General features: G+C 49.9%; 2 protein-coding genes across 13 annotated transcripts in view; one reads left to right on the forward strand and one right to left on the reverse strand.

The window, feature by feature from the left end:
- The window catches only part of LOC139060795 (DNA (cytosine-5)-methyltransferase 1-like), a 118,061-nt gene that overhangs the window by 45,562 nt on the left and 46,402 nt on the right, over positions 1–26,097 (forward strand). Inside the window, exon 1 of one of the 10 annotated variants that reach the window (XM_070539952.1) lies at positions 6,236–6,255. The exons of the other annotated variants lie outside the window; for them this stretch is intronic. The gene's annotated coding sequence lies outside the window, so the exon portion shown is untranslated. Of the gene's footprint in view, positions 1–6,235; positions 6,256–26,097 lie in introns of those variants that run through there. 10 annotated transcript variants of the gene reach the window in all.
- Positions 1–26,097, reverse strand: part of LOC139060796 (uncharacterized) — a 172,159-nt gene that overhangs the window by 25,618 nt on the left and 120,444 nt on the right. Inside the window, exon 1 of one of the 3 annotated variants that reach the window (XM_070539956.1) lies at positions 25,119–25,484. The exons of 1 other annotated variant lie outside the window; for it this stretch is intronic. The gene's annotated coding sequence lies outside the window, so the exon portion shown is untranslated. Of the gene's footprint in view, positions 1–25,118; positions 25,485–26,097 lie in introns of those variants that run through there. One more of the 3 variants, XM_070539954.1, reaches the window with a different exon arrangement.

Below are 26,097 nucleotides of genomic sequence, written 5' to 3' on the forward strand. Positions count from 1 at the left end.
GTCGTTGTGTGCACGGGCTTGACTTGATTCTCTCTAGGCTCACCTGGAGATGCTTATCCGTCTTAGATCTCGTTAATCCGGTTATTTCGCATTCAATAGCGTATACCTCTCAACAAATTCCATGGCACAGAGACCTCGATCTGACCTGATAAATGTGAGCGGGCGCATGGCCCAGAGGCTGATGTAGCCGGGATTTGACCGACTCCATTTGCTTTGACAAATTAAAAAAAAAAATTAAGCAAATGACAGCGAGAGGTTAACCAGCGCAGGGTTTTGACGGATAAATCGTAATTTGGCGAGAGAACTGCCTGTAGCAAGATTACGAAAGCGAATGAAGAACACATGCGATGACGCAGTTTGAAGTTTATGTTAAGATTGTGTCAAACAACCTTATTATTTGTTGCTCTGCGAACGTTGGAATATGGCCCTGTACCACTCGGTGAAAGATAGATAAATCTAAAAGATAAAAAGACACATGGTTTATCTGTCTTCTTGCTCTCTGACAATCTTTCTTTATGTGTAGGTACTATCTTCATTAAAATAGGTGAATCGCGACACAGGAAGATTGTTTGTGCATGCGTTGCTGGTAGAATCTCGCAGTCTGCTGCAGTGTACAACTATCATTTTACACGCTTTGTGAAAAACTACACTGTCTGATTTACTTTTCTTTATAGCACCGTGGCGTCCATATCCGACATTGCGTTTCATTGTGCTTCATAGAAGGCGCTAGTATAGTTTTTTGCGTATTTTGCTATTGTTATACCGTGGCTACCGGTTTCTAGTGCAGGTGTAGACAATTTCTTTTTTCCACAGGGCGATTCGACAGTAGAATTCTTGTCCTGATTCAGTTGTGAAAATAAAATCGTTTGGTGCATTCTTAGAAGCAATAAATTGCCAGGGGTATCCTATGTACGCACCCTGATATTCTATATCCTGAAGTTCTGCATTAGCATTAGGATGTATAATGCCATTAATGTGCTTTGGAAATATATTGTTATAATGTGTTTTATTTTTGCACATTTCAAGTGGGCTAATGCACTTCTATGTTTGTGTATATTGAATCCACTCTTGTAATATACCCCGTCAAGGGCTGACAGTACCAATAAATAAATAAAAATAAATAAATGGCTACTTCGAATGACCGGTCGACATATACAAACCTGCTTTTTACGGGCTGCTAAGTTGTTCTCAAGTTTTAAAAACTTCCGTGCATTGTTGTTAACTCTGCTTTAATTCCGCATTGACACCGTGTATTATAATACCTCAGCGATTGTTTTTTATTGGCCCGTTAAGAGTATGCCGGAAAGATCTGAAGACTGTAATAAACGCAGCGTGTGTTTTGTTAGCGCCGCTCCGAACCGGCCGGTAAGCAACCTGTGACACCCGCCTCGGTCCCACGTATAAGTGCCCCGAACTGTGCCGTCCGACGGCCTTCCGGAAAACACCGCAATCAGCGATATGTAACTTTCTTTTTTTTTCTTCATCGAAGCGGGGTGATCGAAAGCGAGAATCTAGCGGTGAGGGGTTGGCTCTTCAAGAGCGTTTATCCTGCGACGCCAATGCCATAGGTTGTTACAGAACGACGCCAATTACGCATATTATATAATTTTCCCACAAGAATTACTACAGGGAACCATATCGCTAGTGTCTACAGAAGCTGTAGGTATTAGAAGTATGAATTTTGTTTTAACTGTGCGTATCTGGCTTCGAACGTCTTTTTGACTTTGCAAATTGTTCATTTTCAGCAGAATATTGCGTTATAAACGCTACGACTCGCACTGATTATGGGTGTGTGCAGAAACGTATTGCTTCTATGCGTTTACAAAGATATGACTTCTTGGAAATTTAGAAAGCGGCCACGGCAGCCGCATTTCAATGGGGCGAAATGGGAAGACACCCGTGCACTTGAAATTAGGTGCAGATTAGAGAACCCCAGGTAGTCGGAATCACTCCGGAGTACCCCACTACGGCGTGCCTCATAATCGGGGTTTGGCACGTAAAATCCCATAATTTAATTTTTAAATTTAGAAAGGTAGAGCTTCATAAACAACGCGACAGGAACTTCTGAACCCACAAACACTAAGCTTAAACAAATCCACTTGATACCCATCGTTCCTATGTGGTAGCTGGCCAATCTCAGCGCCAGGGTTGCCTCGCCAGCGCCCCCTAGTAATTTTTTGCTGGAAACACAACGTTGCAGGTCAAGCGAACACTTTCCTTGAGCGGTTAGAGCAGCTTCCAGGGAAAAACAAAAATAAGGGCGTTCACGTATGCCTTTCAGTATAGCTTTAGCTTGTCTGCACACGTGGTTACCGTCCACTGAATGCTGAGTTTTCGGGGGCATAAGTTTGAGCAGCTGGGTTGGTAGCGGCATTTTGCGGTGCAGAATTCAACTAGAGAGGACACAGCGTTATTGCAGTAACTTATCAGATCTGCTATGCTTATCTCCCTGGTGTAAAGCGTTGGCGGCGTTGCAGTCGACAACTTACAGGTCCGTTTTGCTTTTATTTTGCTTCGAAGAGAACACCCATATGTAACAGAAGAACGTATCACGCGTTGTTGTTGAGCAAAGCGTCACGAGGTGTCGCTGCCAGCGTTGTTACTGCCGTCCACGATTACCTTAACCCGGTATTCAGTTAAAGATCAATACGTATACGGAGAAGCTGAAACTCTTTAATGTTGTCATAATCGTCAGCAGGAATTGTACTGCATAGGAGAAGTGTTCTTATTGTTTTCGCCGCATCGTCGCAAGGGCTGCGGACCCGATGAGACAAGCGCTTTGTCTCACGCGTAAGCCGGCAACGAAGCTGCGACATCTCGGCATGGTGGCCGCTCCGGTGGCCACCGGGACTACGCCCAGCCTCTTTTATTTTCCTTTCTCCAAAAGAAAAAGAGAGAACTAGAATAAAAATAAACAAAGTGGAGCTTACAGAGAAAAAGACCCCGCCGACGGCTGCCCGCAAGCCAATTGCCTTCAAGCCGCGGTGCCTTTCCGGGAATAATTAGACCGCAAGAACTGCGTGCGCTTTGTTCTTAGCTTGCCCTTTGTGTGAGCGTTCTGTCCTTCGCCGACTTGAACTGCCTCTGATCGAGCTCACGCAGCTCTTAGCGACTTGTTTTTCTTTCGCTGTGTTTCTGGACATTCGTGACATTCCCCTCTCTTCCTTGCCCTCTCTTTTTTTTTTTTTTTACTTGCTCAACAACGCAAACGCTTATCCCCCGGGCAAGCTAGTTGGACAGCTCTGAGGTCGTTTGGTCGGTACTTCCACTGTATATGAAAGGCTTAAGCACCAACCGCCGCTGTGTCACAGTGGCTGTGGCATTCTGCTGGGGGACACAATGTTGCGGGTACGAATCTCGCCCGCGGTGCTGTGCTTGGCCCAAGATGGAATGCATAAAAACGCGCTTGTGCACTTCGGCTCGCGTGGCTGGTAAATGAGCCCAGAGGTTCACAATGAACCCGGAGACGTCCACTACAAGAGCTATGATCTGAAAAGATCATAGCCCTTCTGTTGTACTTTGCAATCAATCAATCAATCAATCAATCAACCAACCAATCAATCAATCAATCAATCAATCAATCAATCAATCAATCAATGTGTAAACATTGATTTCTTCTGTATTTCACACCGCGCCTGCTCGTGTATCGCTGCCCCTTTTTAGGGATTCTCGCTCAGTTGTAGCGGTTACTTGTTTTTGTCGCGTTAGCTCTGTCATTTCATTCTAGTTTACGTACGTTGACAGGTTGGCCGGTTTGGATATATGATTGAAATGGGCAGCGCTACTAGACGAAGAGACGCGTCGCCTTGTATTCTTTCTTTGTCTTCGCTTGGTCGGAGGTCCACATCCTAACCGTACGTTTAGGCGTCCCGGTAGGTCTCGGTGTAGTCACTGACTTGGAGACCCTTGTCGGTATATCATCTATATCTAATGGATTGTGTGTTGAGTGAACGATGGACTGCAATTGATTTATGTGCGCGCGAGACAGGTATATAGTATGTCGTGTTCTTTCTCACTTGCTACCTTTGCTTCTTTCGAGGCCATGATGAAGTTGTGCGGGACATTGTTGTTAGCGCTGGCTTTCGAGTCGCAAGAGTGGGTGGTTGACCGGACACGACGCCCGCAGCCTTGGCTCGCCCCCTCCCCCCCTTGACGTGACAGGCTCGCCATAGTTCACTGTGTTCAGCGCAGAGCGCGGCCCCCTCCTTCGGAACCGCTCTGTCCGCAATTAACCTAGAAATGTCGCTGCCGGCAATGGCCCACCGGTGCTCCTGGATACTTTTATCTCTCATTGCGTCCTTGCTTCCCCCCCCCCCTCTCTCTCTCTGCTGTCTCTGGTTCGACACCACTTGGCTTTCGTCCGTCCGATATACGATAAAGGAGATAACCTACTCAAAGCTTGAGAGTGATGTCAAAGTGCAGGGTTGATTAGCTGTACGTCCACCTAGCGGATTAATGCGGTGACGTCGAAAAAAAGTAGACAGCACTTGTTTTATTTGTCGCTTGTTGTCTGTTGTGTACTTCTTTTCTACGTCCCCGTGCTTTGTTAGCTGTTTTGTTCGTAAGCATGCACACCCGTACCAACACGCCCTGCTTTCAGTCGCGTTCCGAATGAACTGGATGGCTATGAAGTAAAGCGACGCTATCTGGAAAACGTCCTAATGGGACACTTAGGTGGGTGGCGCGAGGGAGAGAGCGTAATGTTATAGATGGATGAGAACTTAGGCGTAATGGCTTTCAGCGGGAGGAATGCGCGAGTATTGGTATTGAAGAAACTCTGTAGCGATAGCGAAACACGCGTATATCTCGCCTGTAAGTGCGTCCCGGTATATGTATATCGTGACATAGAATCATGGCTGCTGTAGGTTGGCCGCTATTTCGACAAAACCACTTGGTCTTTGTATATAGATTGATGACGAGAGAATACCAGGTTTCGCAGATAATTTGTATCGATACTTCAGTGGCATTAAATGTACGGCCTGTCGTTATCTTATCGCTGATGCGTTATGTGTTTGTGTGTGTCCACGTGCGCAGCACATTGGACAAATGTTCTGCGCTGTGTGCGCCGTCAGAAGCGAGGCTGATTCTGGCACAAATAGCAACATACGGTCAGGAGCCGCACATAAGTGGAGGACTTCACCGGAATGAATAACCAAGAGAGTGTTCACAAAGCGATTGAATTACCACTTCACGCACATCGTGGCATTTTTAACTTACAAGGTTTAAATTTTAAAGGGTTCCCGGTGAAGCTACTGCATACGATGTACGTGTCGTACTACATGATGTCAGAATCAGTGTTATACGACATGAACCAGTTGCAATAATTTCCTCTTGTTCCCACCGTGTCCTGCAGTACGTGACAGTTTAGCATTTCTGCGCAGCCTCGGTTAACCTTTTGTCCGCACGCAGGGATAATCGTAGGTATCCTGTGGCTTTGCAGACAGTACAAACGAGGAAGTTTTAGAGAAACCTCGACCACGTAACATGAGCGCAGAAAGTGTGGTTGGCGGGCGCTTTGCACTCAATTCAGCTCGCATCCCACCGCGCGCGATTAATTTGTCCCAGACAAATTAGCCGCCGCCGGTGCACGCACACATTGTCTGGCGCGCCGTATTGTTGGCATGCAACCAGCGTGACCGTGATTTGGAAAGATGATAAGGGACGAGAGTGCGCAGGGAGAGCCAGCTGTAAGGCTAAATGTCACGCGATATTCATCTTCATTGCAGGAAGGGCAGCGACCTTGAGCGTACGTTCTAACAATGCCGGCGAACAACGGTGCCGACGCAGTGCGACGCGATTAATATGCATGAGACGACGTGAGCGTATATTGTAAACGCAGTCTTGCGGCGATTGTGCTCGTTGGCATAAAAATATCCACTTTTGTATAGTGGCTTTTGTGCACTGTTTGTATCGCGACCTGCGGGTCGCCGCTCAACTTTGAAGATCACGGACTTAAGCTATGGCGTTAGCATAAGCACCGCTCGGTAGCTTATAGTGACGTCAAGAAAGTTTGCGTGCAGATAAACCTTTATGGATAAAGCTTACCTAGTAACTCTTACCTTGTATATATGTAAATTTGCTCTGTCCTCTGCTGTCCTCTCTCCCTGTCCTTTTACTCCGCTACACGCATTAATTAATTAATTGATTCAATAAACAACAAATTACTGCTAGATGAACCTACATACTAAAATTTATTTCTTTTTGTTTCAGTCTTCTGAAGACCGCACACACAGACTCCACATGTCTTACGTCTAGGTAGAGTGTTGTTCTTCATTCATTGTTACTGGAGTTGTTCTATTCAAGCTTACATATATGCTTTTGTGGTGGCTCATTAAAGAGCTGGCTGCGTCAGTGAACAAAATAATTAATAATTGACACCCGAATATTGTGGCCAGTTAGAGCAGTGCACTAATTGAGTTTTGTTCGTGCTAGAAGAGCATGTATTCCATCGGCTTGCCGCAATTGAATAAGCATGCATAAGCAACCCGGGAATTAATTGACTGCAGTCTAATGACATCCGCGGGTGTCCAAACAAGACAAGTTCACAGGAAGACGCTTAGAAGGAGACTCGTCTTCGTAAAAACTGCAAGGGGAGCGAGATTCCTTTTTCGAACACTGATATGTCCACAGCTAGATGCTGTACTCTTGCTTGCAATAGCAAGTTCTACTTCGTTCTGCTGTGACCCTTAACCCGCCACAGCGCGCCGCCGTTTAGCGTCCTCAATTGCGCAACCGCTGGGCACCTTCAATTCGTGGCGTTGCCTGAGGGCACCCGAGATTACAGTGGGCTTCTCAATATGGGATATCTTGCCTCTCAAATGGGAGGTGACCTCGTTTGCATCAAAGGAAGCGTGCTATTTTTTGACAACTGCGCCTCTGTCTTAGGCAGACGCTAAATGTTTATGTGGGGGCTGCTTTAAAATGTCAACAACAAACTTGCGCCGGGACACTGTTTGAAAAACTTGCTCGGCAAGACACTTCGAGGTCTCCGACGTCCAGTTCCTGTTGACAGGTTCTGCCGAAACTTGAACACCTTAACGAAGCAGGATGGCTGCGCCATGTCGGTGTCATTGAGAAGTGTCAGCTGGTGTGTGTGTCGCATAGGAGCTTGTATCATCCCCGTTTTCAATATCAGCTGCATCGCAAGCTTTTGTATTGAATATGTGAACATACGTAGTGGTACCGTCATGTGTGTTGCGTCACTGACCCGTGACATACCATCTGTGGTTACTCTCCAGTGTGCCTTAAATAGACTGGATGACAGGCCATTTACGGAAGCAAAGATCTTGGGAGCCTGGCCTCACAGTTCATTGGCCCAGAAAGCAGTTCGAGCGCTTTTTCGCTACCTGAGGGCAACAGACCTGAGTGCCCGACTATAGACATCCTACACCTAAGTTCTCTCTCTCCCTCTTTCACTCCCCATTCCCCTCCCCACGTGTTGGGTAGCAAACTGGACTCAGTCTGGTTAACCTCCCTGCCTTTCCGTCTTCCCTTCTCTCTCTCTCTCTCTACGTGCGCGGGACGGCGAGTGTCACCGTTGTTCCTTGTGCGTGTGCTGTTGTAGCGTGTAGGCTTGTTTCCAAGAGCTGCAGTTAAATAATAAACTCTGAGCTTTTGCGTGCCAGAACCACGATCTGATTATGGGGCTCGCCGTATAGTGGGGACACCGGATTATTTTAGACCGCCCTGGGTTCTTCTACGTGCACATTAATATAAGTGCGCGAACGCTTTTGCATTTCACCCCCATCGAAATGTGGGCGCCCCGCGCCCCAGATTCGAACCGACGGCCTGGAGCTCAGCAGCGCAACGTCATAGCCACTGAGCTACCGTGGCGTGTAGAGCTACAGTTAATGCTACGAGATATGACGCCCTAGTGGAGGGTATTGATGCTTGGATCAATTTTGACTCTACCTGGGATTATTTAGCGTTTATACTGGAATTACAATTTACGCTGGCGTTACGGCATGCCTCCTCCACCGCAGTCCGGCCTCGCCGGCCATTGCGCTTGCGTCTGTGCAGGTTAGAGCTCTTAGGCGCTAATAGTAAAGAGGTTTGCCCCGGAAGTCCGTCGACAGAGGACGGAAACGGGCGCCGATTGGTTCCGGCCCTGCTCTTCCGATAGCGAGCGGAGCGTAATCGCGCGTTGTCCAGGGCGTCCGCGACTGTAGTTGATAGGCGTAGAGACGTTTGTGTGCTTACTTCTGCCCCCGTAATAATAGCCCTTGTCATTCTTAACGTAACCCACTTTGCGCGAAAAGGGAGAAAAGGAAGTGCGGTTTGAGAAGCGCGGTAATTGAACTGCCGTTGAGGTTTCCTCAGAGCTTTCGGAGCGGTTAACTTTATTATTTTTTTCTTCTTTCTGAGTTTTAGTTTGCGGGCCTCTTCGAGCGCGACCCAGACGCACCTGTGCGTACCTGTAGGAGCGAAAGGCTTGCACCTTTTATAGCTACGAAAATCATAGCGCTGTTAAGGCATCAAGGCGGTGCTTGGGAGGAGGAATGTAACGGTGCTATAAATAGAGAGTTACTAGCGTCCTTTCCTACTAAAAGTACTAGAGGGAACACCGCCGTTGTAATTGCTCAGTTGCTATAACAAATATGGGTCGTACATCGATTTATATATGCTTGTGTATTCGGACGTTCTTTTGTCTGTGCCGAATACGTTTTATATATCTATTTTTCCAAACAATCTTTTTTTTTTAAAGATGCGCGAGGACGTTAAATTTGTGCGCGTAGGCCTAATCACCTCGAGTTTTTGCGATTATAACGCAATATTTTTTTGAAAATGGTCAAACTGCAAAGTCACAAAGCCATTTGAAGCGAGTATGAAGCTAGGCAAATCACTGTATGCTACCCATCATTCTCATGGTATAGCTATACGTCGCCATACTTGCTGCATCTGTAGACGCTACAGTGCTATATTTCTCCATAGTGTTTTCTTTCTTTTTGGAAGGTCTGTGGTAAAGTGGGGAAACTGGAGCCTAAGCGCGATCAGGATTGCCGGCGAGAACGTCTCTCGACCCTGCGTTAAAAAAATAAAATGATAAACTTACAGGTGTATGTTAGTACGCGCGAACTGTAGTGAAAACTGTCGTTCTACGGAGCAGTTGTTGAGTTTTCTAGTCAACTGTACGTTTTCTGACGCGTTGCAACTGCGCCGCGAAGAACAATCCGCGCTGACCCTAAATTCGAATTTGTCCAGGAGGGCCGGCTGTGTCTCGTTCTGTACGCGCTGGGTTAAGTTGGGTTAGCTTGCGTGGAAACTGGGTCGGCATAAAGAAGGTTAAGTCTCTTCCCCTTCTCCCTTCCCCCAGTGTAGGGTAGCCAACCAGACTATTGACTGGTTAACATCCCTGCCTTCCTGTATTCTTCTCTCTCTCTCTAAGGGCAGGGTGGCTTGCGAGGATTACTTTCTTTTTTACGCAGCTTGACTATTATATCTCCCGAGCAGGTCTCGAGGGCACCGCTCACTCGACGACCCAAATTGCACGACGCGACTCAGTGGGTGAGAGAGAGAGAGAGAGAGAGTGTGTGTGTACGGCTGTCAACCCGACGATACATTCAGCACTTAACGAACGAAAGGTACCGCGCTCACATCATCGTGAAGCAACGGGCTGAACCTAAGTCGGAAGCGACTGCACACAAGAAATGGCGGAGAGCGCGCGCGCGCCAGCGCCTTGCTCGATAAAAGTATGCAGCACTGTTAAAGCTTGGAGGCGCGCCGAGGCGGCGAGTAGTACGCGCCGAAAGCGTAATTTGTGGATTGCGATATCATCTCTACGGCCTCTCCGTTAACAGTAGAGTAAGGATAAGCTATATTTGTGATGTATACTCTCCTGAATAGTGAGACGGCGACTCTCATCTGTGAGAAGGGCTGATAGGCCAAAAAGACGCAAAGACGAGAGGTGGGTGGCGACACTCCCGTGAAGTTCTCGCGCCAGCTGGCCGTATCATCACAATGTAATCATACTCTGCTTTCTTGGGGTCAGCGTTGGTTTCTGAGCTGTGCGTTTGGATAGGCGGCTTTAATGCAGCCTATTTTTACCGCATGCTTGCAGTTGATCAGCTACAACAATGACGCATTTGTTCTATCGAAATTATACGAAAGGCGGTTTGACTTCTACGATATGCATTGGAGCATCGTTTCCTTTCTGTTTCTGTCCGGAGCGGGCGTTGAGGCTGCGGATGCGAGGGCGCTGCCGAATAGATGCAGTTGACAGGCGGTATCTTCAACCGTCACAGTGTTGCACGGTTTTAAGTAGATACAGAGAAGTAAACGTTGTTACAGGCGTGTTCGTTATTGAGACCCTTTCAGAGGAGCTAGCGTGGAGCTGGCCGCGACGCGGTTAGCCCACTCTGCCAGCATGACTTGGTATTCTGGATCATCACCTTTTGGGGTGGAGTGAACGAGAAACTATGCACGCCAAATGAGCCACGTGTACTGTGCACTGACGACGCAAGCGCGGTCTTGCAGTCTCGCAATTTAGATCATGCCACTTAGCAAAATCGCAGGAGAAAAGAAGTGAGATTAACAGAATACCAGAACACAAAAACCTGATTACAAAGCAAGAATGGTATGTGCTGCAAGTCTAACGCGTTGCCTCGTCAGGTTGCGGGGGACCTCTAAGAACACTTCACCACGTGTGTGTGTGTGCGTGTGTGTGTGTGTGTGTGTGTGTGTGTGTGTGTGTGTGTGTGTGTGTGTGTGTGAGAGAGAGAGAGAGAGAGAGGAGGGGAGGGAAAGTCATCTCGTGCCCGGCGCCGACACGTACAGAAGACGAAAATGAGCAAAATGACGCGAGACGGAATTGAACATAACTGAAGAAAACATCGCCACCGCCAGTGAGGGTCGCCAAGATTGCCGTCTGCTATACTGGTCTACTTTTTCACTTTCACCTGTTCTCTACGTCATCAGCGTCGTTGGCCTCGTGGCCTCGTCGTCTGTTGCTCAGTTCCCGCGGGCACGCCCTCGTGTTGCAGACGACGGTCGCCTGTGGTCGTGCCACTGCTTGTGTAGGCTTATACGCTCGGAAGTACACACGCGTGCTCGAATTCGTGCGAGTTAGTGCTTATACAGGCGTTCCACTATACATATCCGACTCCGTCTGCGCCGTCGTCGTGTCTGTCGTCTGTCGCTTTTATCCTCGGGCGTGTCCTCGCAGGAGACGACGTCCCCGTCTGTATAGACAGTTGTGTGTTGCCGTGCAGATAAGCTAAGAAAGTATGTACACAAATGCAGGCGGGCATTAGCTCGCACGTGCAAGTGTGAGTCAGTGCGTCGTGCGCCCGGATCGCGACCGCTCAGAAGCGGTTCCTTGGGTCGTGTGCCGTGCAGTATCCGTCTGCCTGCTTGCATGCATTCCTACCTGCTTTTACTGGGTCGACAGCGCAAGCTAGCGGGTAGCCCTTACAGCCGTCCAGCACGCGCCGTTCCTGCTTTGACACGGCGGCTATTATTTAACGTCGTTTCGACGTGCCGTAGGTGGACGTAATAAATGGAAGCGGCGTTTGAGGCAGACCGGTATTGGTCGCCGCGCGGGACACGAGTAATTCGTTCGGTCGCTGCGCGGTGTCAGTGCGCGGTAAGGCACGGAGGGGTCACTCGACTTCTCGCGTATTGCTCGTTCTCTGCGTGCCTTATTTGGGTCGGCGCGTGAGAATGCCGCAGCTGTGCGTTACTGCGTAGAGTCACTCTGACGGTAAGACGCAGGGGCACGCGTAGTACTGGTTTCCATTTCTCCTCGAGGCGAAAGAAACCTGCGGAACCTGAAACAGCTACTAACAAAAAAGGGAAATGTCTTTTGTGATGTCACATACTAGTAAGGCGCCTTCGCGCACGAAAATTTGGGGGGGGGGGGGAGGGGGGGGGGTTCAGTTGCTGTCCTCCTACCCCGGTGAAACGTGGACGCTCATATAGTCTAGCGTCTGGCGCAGTCTGCCTGACCGAAGGCGTGGTTTGGCGTGACCGGTGCGGGAGTAGAACATACCCGACCTCGGTCTAGCGGCTCTCGTCCAAGCCGCTAGACCGAAGTCGCATTTGTATAAATGTATGCTCAAGACATATCATTACGATTTATTGCAATTAAGAGTAAGAGCGGCAGTCTCTAAAGCAACACGTAACGAAGGGAACGACAGTCAAGTCATTATTAATGACGAGGGCCGCGACAGTGTGGCAGAGAACGTCTGAAATATTTCCTGCTGTAGATTAGATACCGAGGGTGGAAGAGCTAGCTTATACTGGGACGACAAATAACAAAACACGCGTACGCGGAAACGTCAGCGTGAGGGACGTGTTTGATCGAGTGGATTAATTATAGGATCTCTCTTGCGATGACAAGAGAGCAAGCATATCATTACAGATATAACGTGTGTGTGTTCGTACATGCATTAAGGGTCAACTGCGTCAACTGATTTGCTCATGAGGCAGCTTACCGAAAGCTTTGTGGTGGCTTTGCACAGGGAAAAAATAGGACCGGACTGATAAGCGGACAAAAGAAAAAAAAATGTAACAGAATATGCGGTCGCCAGGCGACCTAGTTGTCGTGCAGCGACGTCCTATAGCATGCAGGTGTCCAAGTGTGTATCGCGCGCCTGCTACAAAGCTTCAGCCATATATATATATATTGCCGCCAGCATTGCGAGAAGACAAAGACGACCGACATATCCCAACTGCGTAGCCGCCACACCGCGAGCGTCAAGCAAAGCACCGCAAGGCAACGCTCGGCCGGTGCTGACAGGCCGGCGGCTCGTGCGCGAGAATCGGACGATTGGCACGCGACAGCAGGCGAGAAAGAGGAGGACGACGTTCGAAGGAGCGAAGCTCGAGGGACGTTTTTTTGTTGTTGTTGAGTGCTCAGTCGGTTTTTGTTGACGGGCACAGGTTCGCCCAACATAAATCAGTTTTCGCAGAAACGGCTGTTGTAACTGTTCGTTACATATCTGGTGGAGGTGCGGGGTATGATTCCAAGCCCCACACACGCAAGGGAAGGTAGCCCGGATCCCCGAAGTTTGGAACCAACAGAATTAACGCCTGTCCACCAACGCACGAGTCGCCGCATACGAGGTGAGGCCCCCGAGTTTGGTCCTCTCGCCGATTCACCAAGGGCAGCGGCGGCAGCCAGCCGAGGTACTAGTGCGATGGCTACTCAAATAACCCCTTCTCACGTCGTCGTTGACTCACCCCGGACGCCAGAATCCTTCCACGGAGACACATTTGAGGATGCCGAGGACTGGCTCGAGAACTTCGAGCGTGTCGCCAGGTGCAACGGTTGGGACGAGTCAAAGAAACTGCGGTATGTGTACTTCGCGCTGGAGGAATCTGCACGCACGTGGTTTCAGAACCACGAAGCGTCGCTATCGTCGTGGAACGACTTCCGACGAGAGCTGCTAGCTACATACCCGAGCACGGACCGCCGAGAGAGGGCAGAAGCCGCCCTTCAGGCGAGGAACCAGAGGAACAACGAAAGTGTGACCATGTACATTGAAGACATGACCCACCTCTTCCGCCGAGCCGACCCAAACATGGCTGAGGACAAGAAATTGCGGCACCTAATGCGCGGTGTGAAACAGGAACTCTTTGCCGGCCTGGTTCGTAATCCGCCCCGCTCTGTAGCCGAATTTCGATCAGAGGCGACGACGATGGAGAAGACGCTGCAGCAGCGCGCGCGGCAATACAACAGAGATGTATGCGTCGCATCATTTGACGTTGGGTCAGGAGCCCTCCCCAACAACATGGACATCATACGCGAAATGGTGAGGTCCGTCGTACGAGAAGAGCTGCAGAAACTGCAGCTGGCCCAAAGCCCTCCTACGGTGTCCTCACTTGCTGATGTTATACGTGAAGAAGTCCGGCAAGTAATTTGTGAGCCAGAGCCTCAGGTACGGCCCCACGCACAGCCAGAGCGTCAGCCGCGGATGTCGTACGCCCAAGCTTTACGTCAGGACCGAGGACGCGCCGACTTTGGACGAACGGCCACAATACCCCAGGTACTTCCTCGCAATGTGCAGCCCATGCCAGAAGGAAGCCCACGTAAAAGCGATGTGTGGCGCACTGCAGACCGGCGTCCCCTCTGCTATCACTGTGGAGAGGCTGGTCACCTATACCGGGAATGCCAGTATCGCCGAGTAGGACTGCGTGGCTTTTCTGTGAATGCACCTTGCCCCCGAAACGGTGAGCGCCCTTATGAGATTGAGGCATTTTTATCGACGCGCCAAACTGTTCGGAACACCCAGCAACATGAACCTCGATCAGCAGCGCCTATGCGTTATAGGTCGCCCAGTCCGCGTCCCGCTTCCATTTCACCGAGGCGACGCTCCCAAAGTCCGCGACGGGAAAACTAGAGCCAGCGACCCGTGGAGGCAAGGCCGCTGACACCCGGAACACCGAAGGCCCTCCATCGCCAATCCGACAAGACGACGGCAGTGACGAAACGACGGACAAGTGCAGTGATGACACCGTTACTTCCGAGTTGCGCGTCATCATCGACGACTTCGAAGTGACTGCATTGATAGACACTGGTGCGGACTATTCAGTTATTAGCAGTGTACTCGCCAGAAAATTGAAAAAGGTATTGACCCATTGGACCGGATCTCCAATACGTACAGCGGGGGGACACTTAGTCGACCCCGTAGGAATGTGCACAGCAAGAATCGGAATTAGAGGCTTTACATACGTCAGCAGCTTTATTGTTCTCCCTGAGTGTTCCCGTGATCTGATACTGGGCATGGACTTCTTGCGAACGAATGGCGCAATTATCGACTTGCAAGAATCACGCGTGTTGTTTTCCACAGAAAATGCTGTTACCATTTCTGATACAGAAGAGCCACATATTTCCTCTCTCCGTATTGTGGATGAAGACGTGACGGTGCCGGCACGGTGCAGTATGACTGTCGTTGTAAGGAGCGACATATTTCGTGACTATGAGGGACTTGCAGACGGAAATATCGGGCTACTACTGGAAAAGCAAATATGCGTGGCAAGAGGCCTAGTTCACCTGCGTAACGGATATGCGGACGTCCTTTTGACTAACTTTGGCAATGAGGCACAACAAGTGGCGAAGGGAACAGCCATAGCGTCTCTTCATGACTATGCACAATTTGCAGATGTGTCAACCCTCGATGCAGCATCACCAGCTTCTGCCACCTTAGACAGTGTCCTTACCTCTATCGACATTGACCGAGAGCTGTCATCACTACAAAGAGATGAGATTGTGAACTTGGTCACAGAGTTTGCGGAATGCTTTTCGACTTCATCGAAAGTCCGTCGTACTCCCGTCGCAAAACACCGCATTGTGGTCGAAGAACCTGCAAGACCAGTTCTCCGACACCCGTACCGAGTAGCTCCAAAGGAAAGAGAAGCGATAAGAAGCCAAGTACAGGAAATGCTCAAGGACGATGTAATACAACCATCCAATAGTCCATGGGCATCTCCGGTAGTCCTAGTCAAAAAGAAGGATAACACCCTACGATTTTGTGTTGACTACAGGAAACTCAACCTCGTCACGAAGCGGGATGTTTATCCACTCCCCCGCATCGACGACACCTTGGACAAACTACGCAATGCTTACTTCTTCTCTTCTCTGGATCTCAAAAGCGGGTACTGGCAGATAGAAGTGGACGAGCGAGATCGCGAAAAAACGGCATTTGTGACACCGGATGGTTTATACGAGTTTAAGGTGCTTCCATTTGGTCTGTGTTCTGCGCCAGCCACATTCCAACGGATGATGGACACTGTTCTCTCCGGACTGAAATGGCAGTCGTGCCTCGTCTACCTTGATGATGTGGTGGTCTTCTCCACTACATTCGAGCAGCACGTGCAGCGACTGAGAGCAGTTCTGGATGCTATTCGCACGGCGGGATTAACCATAAAACCTGAAAAATGCCACTTCGGCTTTCGCGAGCTCCGCTTCCTCGGACACATTGTCAGTGCTGAAGGCGTCCGTCCCGATCCTGAGAAGATCACTGCAGTAGAAATGTTTCCGAAGCCAAGAGACAAAAAAGCTATTAGACGTTTCCTGGGACTATGTGCCTACTACAGGCGTTTCGTAGAAAATTTTTCTAAAATTGCCGAACCACTCACGCGACTGACAAAAGAAGATGTCCCTTTTTCGTGGGAAAAAGAACAAGAAGACGCCTTCTCTGAACTACGACAGCGTTTGCAGAGTCCTCCTATACTTGCCCATTTTGATGAAAATGCCGAAACGGACATCCACACCGACGCGAGTAACGTTGGTCTCGGTGCCATACTTATTCAGTGGCAGAATGGAGAAGAAAAAGTCATTGCGTACGCAAGCCGTACCTTATCGAAAGCCGAGACAAATTACTCAGCTACAGAAAAGGAATGCCTGGCGGTTATATGGGCCATCAGTAAGTTCCGGCCTTACTTATATGGCAGACCGTTTTGAGCCATAAGCGACCATCACTCATTGTGCTGGCTGGCCAACCTCAAGGACCCTTCTGGAAGACTCGCTAGATGGAGTTTGCGTCCCCAGGAGTATGACATCACGGTTGTTTACAAGTCCGGTCGCAAGCACAATGATGCTGACTGCTTATCACGCGCACCAATCGAAACTACGTCACCTGAATACGAGCAAGATTTCCCATTTCTTGGGGCTGTGAACACGACGGACATGGCTCATCATCAGCGTACTGATCCGGAATTACTCCTGCTCATCGAGTACCTGGAGGGTCGACAAGTGAAAGTGCCTCGAGTTTTCGTTCGCGGATTGTGTTCGTATGTCCTCCGGAACAACGTCCTCTACAAACGAAACTTCGAGCACAGTGGTGAGACGTTTCTACTTCTCGTACCATCATCGCTGCGAGCTGAAATCTTAGAAGCTTGCCATGATGACCCTGCAGCTGGCCACTTAGGCGTTAGTAGGACTCTGGCGAGAATCCGCCAGAAATATTACTGGCCGAAGTTGATGAATTCAGTGCAGCACTATGTCAAATCGTGCCGAGATTGTCAAAGACGCAAAACACCGCCACTCAAACCAGCAGGTTTTCTCCAACCGATACAGCCACCGACAGCGCCATTTGAACAAATAGGAGTGGATTTACTTGGACCATTTCCACTTTCAACCTCAGGAAAGCGGTGGATTGCGGTAGCAACCGATTATTTGACCCGGTATGCTGAGACCTGTTCTCTTACAAAAGGAACCGCCGTTGAAGTGGCTCAGTTTTTTGTCACACACATAGTATTACGACATGGCGCACCTAAGGTACTCGTAACAGACAAAGGAACAGCTTTTGTGGCCCGTTTGATGCAGTCTGTTATGAAACTAACACATACTGCTCATAGAAAAACCACAGCGTACCATCCACAAACAAACGGCCTGACTGAACGGCTCAATAGAACGCTCGCTGACATGATCTCAATGTACGTGGACGTCGAGCATCGGACATGGGACAGTATTCTACCATATGCCACCTTTGCGTATAATACTGCAGTACAAGAAACGACACATTTCACGCCATTTGAACTTGTTTACGGTCGGACCGTAACAACGACACTGGACGCGATGTTACCTGTAGACAACAGCACCGAAGACGACCCTGACGTTAGCGAGTACATAGAAAGGGCAGAAGAAGCACGGCAGTTGGCAAGGCACCGTATCATACAACAGCAACACGTGGACGCAAACCGGTACAACCTAGGGCGAAGAGAGGTACAGTACAACCCCGGAGACAAAGTGTGGGTATGGACGCCTATACGTACACCCGGTCTTTCGGAGAAGTTACTGCGCCGTTACTTTGGCCCCTACAAAGTACTTCGCCGGTTAAGTCCCTTAAACTACGAGGTAACTCCTGAAGGCCAAGTCTGCTCCACACGACGCAGGACTCGCCCAGAGGTCGTACACGTAGTACGAATGAAGCCATACTACGAAAGACATTGATTAACAGAAGTTGCACATACGATCAAGCCTAGCACCGGCCATCCTCTGACCACTGTCCTTCAAAAGCAGTTGGCCTCTCTCGGCCTTTTCTACGCATCGGGACGATGCTTCTTCGGAGGGGGCTAATGCCGCCAGCATTGCGAGAAGACAAAGACGACCGACATATCCCAACTGCGTAGCCGCCACACCGCGAGCGTCAAGCAAAGCACCGCAAGGCAACGCTCGGCCGGTGCTGACAGGCCGGCGGCTCGTGCGCGAGAATCGGACGATTGGCACGCGACAGCAGGCGAGAAAGAGGAGGACGACGTTCGAAGGAGCGAAGCTCGAGGGACGTTTTTTTGTTGTTGTTGAGTGCTCAGTCGGTTTTTGTTGACGGGCACAGGTTCGCCCAACATAAATCAGTTTTCGCAGAAACGGCTGTTGTAACTGTTCGTTACAATATATATATATATATATATATATATATATATATATATATATATATATATATATATATAGAGAGAGAGAGAGAGAGAGAGAGAGAGAGAGAGAGAGAGAGCTCTAGTTAAGGGCTGCAGTGTATGCTGATGCAGTTAGCTGCGCTTTGATAGTTCGTGGACAGCCGTTTGATTTAGACTAATCGTCGTAGCGCTTGCGATTTCCTTGAGACGTTGTTCAGGTTCTTATTCCTGTGTCTCAATTTCGTTTGGCTATCTGTATCAATTCGTCGCTGTGAACGACGAGGCAGGGATCGACAAACATGACCGGAAGTTTGTCCGATTGTATCGAAATCAATCGGTCTACGAATGAAATAAATGATGTGAAATTGTACTTCCGAACGTTAGGTATTCGAACTATATAGCGTCTGTCGGTTCAAGAAATTCAACAAATTGCCGAATCAGTATTTGTGCGCTTTGCGCCGAGCAATAGAGACAGATAGAGAGAGAGAGAGAAGGGAAGAAGGAAAGGCAGGGAGGTTAACCAGACTGAGTCCAGTTCGTTGCCCTACACGTGGGGAAGGGAATGGGGAGTGAAAGAGAGAGAGAGAGAGAGAGAGAGAGAAAAGTTAAATGTAGGATGACTATGTAGTCGGGCACACAAGTCTGTTGCCTTCAGGTAGTGAAAAAGCGCTCGAACTGCTTTCTGGGATAATGAACTGTGAGCCCAGGCTCCCAAGATCTTCGCGCCGAGCAATAACTGCACAACACTGGTAATGCCGTGAAAAACGGTCACACGCTAAAAAGCAATGCAGCCTACACGTGGCAATATTATCATACGAGATTATTGGGACATTATTGGTGCACGCGCGTGCCGTGATAGCGTAGTAGCGCCACTGTCTTGAACGGCGCCTGAAAACGCGTGTAAGGATGTCGTGGGGGCTCGGCCATTAGAGTGAGAGAGTGATAGAGAGGGAGAGGGAATGACTGCTCTCGCGCGTGGCAGCGCACTTTCGACTTTCCGTTTCATCCATTTCGCTTGTCGGGCGCACGCACACGGGCAGATCCGGTCGTCCTTGCGCAACGGACACCGCGGGGAGCCTCGGGCGAGCTAACGGGCTCGTATCTCAGCATCAGGCCGCCGGTTCTGCGAAGAATCAAGCTCCAAAACGAGCGTTTCCACCGCCGTCCGTCTCTGTCACGAACAAGGCTCCACGGTATTTCTTAAGAACCCCTGCCGCGGTGCGTTTGAATAAGCCCTCCTGTCGTACGAATATCAGCAAAACAAGAAAGGTATACAGAGGGCAATGAAGCCGTAGCTTGTATGCCCTCGGTAGTGGTGGCGGTGGAAAATCTGGAACGTAAACCGAGACCTAAATTCGCGATTTTGAGAACTGGAGAAAAAGAAATGTCAGAAACACTGCCGACGCTGTGTGCCAGCGTGTATAGCCTGCACTGTGCGACGCCCCTTTCTCGGCGGTGTTTTCTACAGGGCGGGTCCCGCTGGGCGAAAAACACGGACGCCGCCACGGGGTGTCTTGCGCCGATGACGTTTCGGTTCCGTCGTGCCTGAGCCAGCCGTGCTGCACTACTTTCGGACCGTGCAGTGTCGTCGAAGGTGTAGCGCTGCTGACGGCTGCCCATAGTGGCGACAGCGAGCACATATCAACAATGGCACTTTGCTAATGCTTCTTAGTCTAAGCACCCGCGGGGCTGTGGTCAGGTCAACCGAAAATAGCAGATGGCAGTGCGTATTGTCCTGTCACAAGGTAGACGACAGCAACCCTCCCCTTTCGTACCATTTGGAGCAAAGTGTGCGGACAATTTTGTCAGATGCGAGGAAGCGCCGCGATGTTGGCCTATTGGCACGGAATTAACGCTATGAACTGCCGATGATGTGCGTTCAGTACTGAATCAAAGGCGGCGCGGGAGGGGGGAGGACAAAGTGTAGTCTGTTAACTGGGCGCTACCGATCGCGGTTCGCAGGTGAAGCTTCCGTTGACTGCTCAGCGATTTACATATATGACGGATTGTTGGCGCGAACCGGCCGGTAGTGGTAGCAGACGGATCTTAATATAGTATAACCCCGCTGCCTTTTCATGTACCTCGAGGTTGCAAGTATAGACGAATTCGCGGGCGAGTTGCGGAAACAGATACGCATGTATCTGATACAACGAATCAGTGTCAGTTCTTGCGTGAAACGAGACTGTGTCGGTGGCCTCGGCGCACCCTGTAGTGTTTCCACACAATGCACGCTTTTACCCGGGGCATCGTGCCCGAGGTGTGTTATACCTACCTCCTGCGGAGCCGTATGCGTTCTTATACGGCTTGCGCTTAAGGCCGGACTGGATCTCTCTCGCCCCCTAATGAAGTTATCTATAAACTGAGATGCCAGAAGACCGTTCGGCCGCAGCGGTGCTCCATTGTTCGGGCGAACGGGGGGCTGCTTGCTGTGCTCGTGGCGGCCGCGTGTCTTGAAGCGAGTCGACGGAGCGGCGAAGGGCGTCGGCCTGCCGCTGCGCTAAAAAGCGCGCGCCGCGACGGCTGCAGGGTCCGCTGATTGGCCCGACCTGTCGCGAGCGCGCGTAGCACGTGCGTTTGCTATACGTATACACTTTGCTCATTTATTCCTGTTCCCGCCGGGGCGAACTAGGGAGGAGAAGAAGAATGTGTGGAACGCGGACTGGCGCTGCTCGGAGCCTTTTTCGTCTGCGAGACACAGCCGTACGCGTTAGCCTCGAAAAGTGGGAGGTCTTCGACGTTTAAGCGAGTGCACTGCCTGCCGGCCATGCTGCCAAGGTCTCGCGCACAGGTGGCCCATATTGCCGCTGGTCTGCGCTGTCTGCGTGGCGGGCGATCGTATATTAATTCGTGATTTGCGGGTCAATTGTCTGTCTACGGGGACGTTGTTGATATCCAGTCTCCCGGAAGACAAGATGGAAGCGCTGCGGCAGTAGAACGCGTTTGGCATATTGTTTGCCGTTATATACCGTTACTATATATGATCGGGCCACAGCGCTGAAGCGACGCGCACATATGGACTATTTCCGCGGGGTTAACCACTATATGGTCTCAATGTCACTATCAGATTAGCTCGCCCATAAGTATGCGACCGTTACCATACCCGCCGCACTGAAGCGCCAGCTTCACATGCGCAGTGCGGATCAGCTCTAGCACGATCGCGTGTTGCACCTGGTAGGGGTGGCGCGAGGCCCGCCTCGTGTGCCTCGTCTTCCGAACATTCACTTTTCAGCAGGTCGGGTCGGCAGTGGGTTCCTTATTACGTGTCGCCAGTGACTACGAAGCCATGGTATTTGCAAAAAAAAAAAAAAAGAATTCTCGCGAAGCCGCACATTCGAAGAAGAGCCTGCAGGACTGATGTCGTGGAAACAAAGAGGAGAGAAGAGTACCGACGTAGAAGTCGTCACTTATGTTAACGGCAGGCGTTAAGTGAAACGCTATAGACTGGCGTGCTTTAGTTTGCCCTGTTGTTGGGCGCATTATATTGGATAAAACTGAGGCTGCGTAAAGACGGCGACTTAACCGATACCACGCGAACGTACTGTCGCATTTTACGGAACTTATAGTCAGCTTACTGCACAAGTTTAGAAGTTGACATTTCGCATGGTGCACACCATCTATGGGCACAGACTATACACGATTTTTAAGATCGTAGGCACGCCTATAGAAAACGAGGCCATAATGCAGCTGCAAGTTTTTCGCTGGCTAAATCGCATAGCGAGATCGTCGCTGAGCTCGGGCAATATTTCCAGCTCACACTGGCGGCTCGTGATTTCCAAGTAAATGCTGCTCGTGATGCTCAAGAGTGGTAGCTTCTCAATGCTTTGATTTGTGATCACACGCACAGAACCTTGTTGCAACATGCGCAATGCATTTATGCGAATAAAAGCAAAGTAAACTGCTTATACAAATGAATGCAAGTTATTTATACAAATAATCTTTTTCTTTTACTGTTAATATTGTTGGGGAAAGACAAGCTGTAAAAATTGTTTTCATTTGAAATTCGTCCTGCTGACTAAATAAAGGGTGCGGACTAAGTATAACTTCTTTATTTTAAAACCATATTGGGTCCCGAGGATTATACCCCGGGTGCGGACCGGAATGGACGGTGTATAGAACTGTCGCGCATTATTGAGCGTCACTGCGTCGACCTTTCTAATGCGCACGAGCTAAACCTTATAATCGTCGAACTTAGGCTCTTTCGCGCGGAACGAACGTGGGCGATAAGCCAGCGTTGAGGACTCGGACCTCCCGTCGGACTTTGCTTTCTTCAGGGCCGTTGTAAACCTGCTGGCTCTTGCGTCGTTAGTTTGCGAAGCTGTGTAAAGGTAACAGAGCATGTTGTGGGTGCACGCGTGTGTATGTACGCTCATTTTCGTGCATCTTTTCGGACACGGTCTCCACGACAAATATTCATTTCTGCGCTGTTAAGACATCACGCTTATAGTTGAACAGACCACTTTGTGCTTCACGAAAAGAACCACTGCATATTCAAACTTTGAATTTTGTCGAGGCTATGTGCTCAGGCTTCGTGAGAGTTCAGTCTTTCTGCAAATCCCGTGTTTCGTTAGCTATTGGGTGCCTTTGTAAGTGAAATGACCTACTTTAGGCAAAACGTATATTACGGATCTGCCAGGCAAAAAAAAAAAAAAAAAGTCTGTGACTGTTTTCACGCACATCTAAGGGATCTTACACAGTCTCAATCCATGAACTTCCGAAAATAATGATGTCGGACTTTTATGCTATCGACTTTCCGCTATTCGACGTCTATTGGGCGGCTAATAGCGTTACTAAACGATCGAGAGGTCCCATCGCAGAAAAAAAAAATTAATGCATAAAATGATTCGATCGACTCCCTGATGACCTCGCGCACTTTGTAAATGGCGTGTATCGCCGCGCACGAGGACGCCTCCTGCGAATCTTCGTCCCGAGCACGCTTCTGATTTACAGCGGGGCACGTGTTTTCCAACTTGCGGCCTTCGCACTATGCGAACAAACCACGATAAGGTCGCCGTTGGAGTTTTTGTAATGGACCGATCGACTCGGAAGATCGCCGAGCCCCGTACGGCCATTACGCGTGGCTTATTGTACTGTAGGGGGCCGGGGGGGGGGGGGCGACATAGGCGTGGAGGTCGCGTGTCCGTGTTTGTCGGAAGGTATCGAGCAAGGAAGAAGAAAGACGCGTGGTCATTCCGTCCTTCAAGGTCCCGGTAATAGATCTTTTATGGCGATGACACGGTAGCCGGAGGAAGTGTTCCGCACGCTAACGGCCGGCGCGCTCTGCGATGGAGGCGACGTGTACGCACTTCGAGTGGGTCGGCGTTGCATTGACTTCCGCGTGCATTAGGCTGTAACAGGAGGAGTTGCGGACGAGGCCGATGACCTTCCACGTTTATTCGCTCCTCAAGGTCGGCCTATAGTGATGTTTACGTATTGTTTGACGTGGAACGGAGTCGAAAATGAACCCTTCCCGGTGTACGCTTACACCCGCGGTGGTGGCATTACTAGCTCGGGCGTTCTGCTTCCGAGCGCGAAGTCACGGGTTCGGCTCCCGGCCGCATTCTGATGTGGACGGAATGCAAAGACGTCCGTGTACTTAGAGTTACGTGTGCTTTAATGAACCCCGCGTGGTCTAAACTATTCTGTAACCAAATACATAATTAATCCATTAATCCAAGTTAACACCATAATGTTTAATGTTTCAGTCCAGTTTTGTTTTATTGACACAAGTGTTAGCTTCTGGTAAAATAAAGACGGGTAGGGCTTCTGTGTGCAAATGCGTTTCGCAGGAGAAGAAGCGGGAACGATATCTGGACACTGCGTGTATGTTGTGACGTTAATCTGATTGTAAATGGAGGACACGACGCATCTATAATAATCTGATGTTCAGTTAAGTTGTTGATGTGATGTGATGTGATGTGAGTTGTTGTTGTTGTGATGTTCAGTTGTTGGGGCGCCTGCTGTAGCAGACGTGTGATGTAGGAAACGGTATCCGAAGCGACGTCTAAATGCGGATCGGAGGGAATCACATGGCTGCGTCGCCATGTACGTATAAGACGTTATCTGTTACTGCAGCGTCTGCAATTGCATGATAAAGGCTCATTCACACTACGCCAACACGACACCGATTTCGGGCTGCCGACTGTCGGTGACGGCGTTTTCTTCTTCGTGTCGGCGCCTCTGTCACACTGTACAGACGCCGAGCTCTCCGCCGACCGTCGGCAGATTGTCGGCGTTGGTAGTGTTACAGAGGTGCCTACACGAAGGAAAAAACGCTGTCACCGACAGTCGGCCTGCAGACCGAAATCGGTGTCCTGTTGGCGTAGTGTGAATGAACCTTAACAGACCATTTCCCAGCTTTAATCGCCGTTGAAATTAATATTATATTATTCTATATATATTATATTATACATTATTTGTCCGTGTTGGATTATACTGGAAAACGTGTTTATTTCGCAAGAGAGAGAAAGAGAAATTAAGACGCGTAGATTTTACACACACACACAAAAATGTTTACTTAGAGATAAAATTCTCCGTATTGCTGCAAGTAGCGAGGTTTAAGTACTGCACGATGTCCCGTGTATGAATTATGAGATCATTAGGAACAACAGCCACTGAAAAAAAGGGAAAAAGACTCCGGTGTTGCCGAAAAGCGGTGGCTAAAAATGCGCGACTGTTTACATTTCTGTTCACATTTCGGCTCACATTTATGCTGGATGCCTGCACCTGATCGATAATCAACGACTCCTTACAAAGTAAGCGAAGAGAATGGTAACTGATGTACTCACCGGAGCCGAAACCGGAGCACACAACGCTGCCGATGCGGACGGAACTCGCCGCAGGTGGAGAAAACGAGGGGCTCCCGTTAAAAGTGAGTCGGAGAGCAAGGATCTCGCCGAAACGTCGCCGCCGAGTCCGTCGAGAGTGAGACCGGAGTGGTTTCAGTGCCACCCTCCGGTGCTTTCGTGCGGGCGCGCTCGAGGGGGAAGACAAGCCGACAGGTCTCTGACGGTCTCCTGTCCAAGTGGGTCAGAGCTGGCGGCGCGCGTAAGCTAAACTGGCTCCGCCGGCGCTGGGAGCGGGCCGCCACGCGCCGAAAGCGAGCGGGCGAGCGGTTCCCCCTTCTCCGACGACGTCGGTCCCTTTCTTGCGATCGGCTCGAGCCGGTTTTCGCCCTCCGTTAGCTGGCTGGACCCCCGCTTGAAAGGAGTGGTGGGTGGTGGAAGGGGGGGGGGGGGCACGCGCCGGTTGCCACGCAAGTTTGTCGTGTAGTCTGTCGCCTTTCTTCTCACCCCCAACGCTGCTTTTCTCTTCTCCCTTCAAGCACTGGCGAAGTGGTTCAGCTGCAACGGAGACGGTTCAATGTGATACACTCTTGTTGAAACTGCCCGTTATTGCGTGCCAGCCGGTACGTGGCCACCACAAACAATAGAAGCGATGCGTAGCCCTTCTTTCGCGGTTCTTCTTCACTCTTCTGAAGGACTTGTGGAACGCTCCAACTTCAGAGGGGCCGAAGAAGAGTCAATGCGGCAGGGCTGTGGGTGATGGTGGCGTCGTTAATCCTAACAGTGACGACGGACGAGTTTCTATTGACTTATCTGACTCGCCGCTTTCGTCGTTTGCTCGTCAGCTTCACTTCTGCTTTTGCCGTGTGTCCTTTGCGGACTCTGCACTTGCAGTTCGTTTACAATGTCCCGTAGAGTTCCTTCTGTCCTGGCCGACACCGTGCCTCCTCGAGAGGCGCTTAGTAGCCCGACCGTCGCAGCT

Source organism: Dermacentor albipictus, chromosome 6 (assembly GCF_038994185.2).
Source record: "Dermacentor albipictus isolate Rhodes 1998 colony chromosome 6, USDA_Dalb.pri_finalv2, whole genome shotgun sequence".
Taxonomy (NCBI): domain Eukaryota; kingdom Metazoa; phylum Arthropoda; class Arachnida; order Ixodida; family Ixodidae; genus Dermacentor; species Dermacentor albipictus.